This window comes from Xenopus tropicalis, chromosome 8, assembly GCF_000004195.4.
Source record: "Xenopus tropicalis strain Nigerian chromosome 8, UCB_Xtro_10.0, whole genome shotgun sequence".
In the NCBI taxonomy this organism is placed as follows: Eukaryota; Metazoa; Chordata; class Amphibia; order Anura; family Pipidae; genus Xenopus; species Xenopus tropicalis.
Window position 1 is genome coordinate 82,244,138 of NC_030684.2, and position 353 is coordinate 82,244,490.

The following is a 353-nucleotide window of genomic DNA, read 5'->3' on the forward strand; positions in this document are numbered from 1 at the left end:
GAAGGGGTGGGCTTAAGCAGGTTTATATGGTGGATGCGGAGGAGTTGAGGAAATTGCAATGGGGAGACAGTGCAGTTGTGGTAGAAAGGGGAGGGATAATATAGGACAATTTTGGTAGGGCGTGTTATTAATACGTCTTTTTTGTTTTGAATGTTAGACGCTAAATAGCTGACCCGATTCACTATTGTATAGTACCGGAACTTAAACAATCCATGGGTTTGGGCTAGCGGGGATAAAGTAATGCGGGGGAGGTGGAAGAGGTAGAGTAAGGTTAAGTAACTATAAACCAAATATACACTTAATGGAAGTATCAGACAAAATGTTTTGTGTAACTGTCTTCTATATGGAAATTA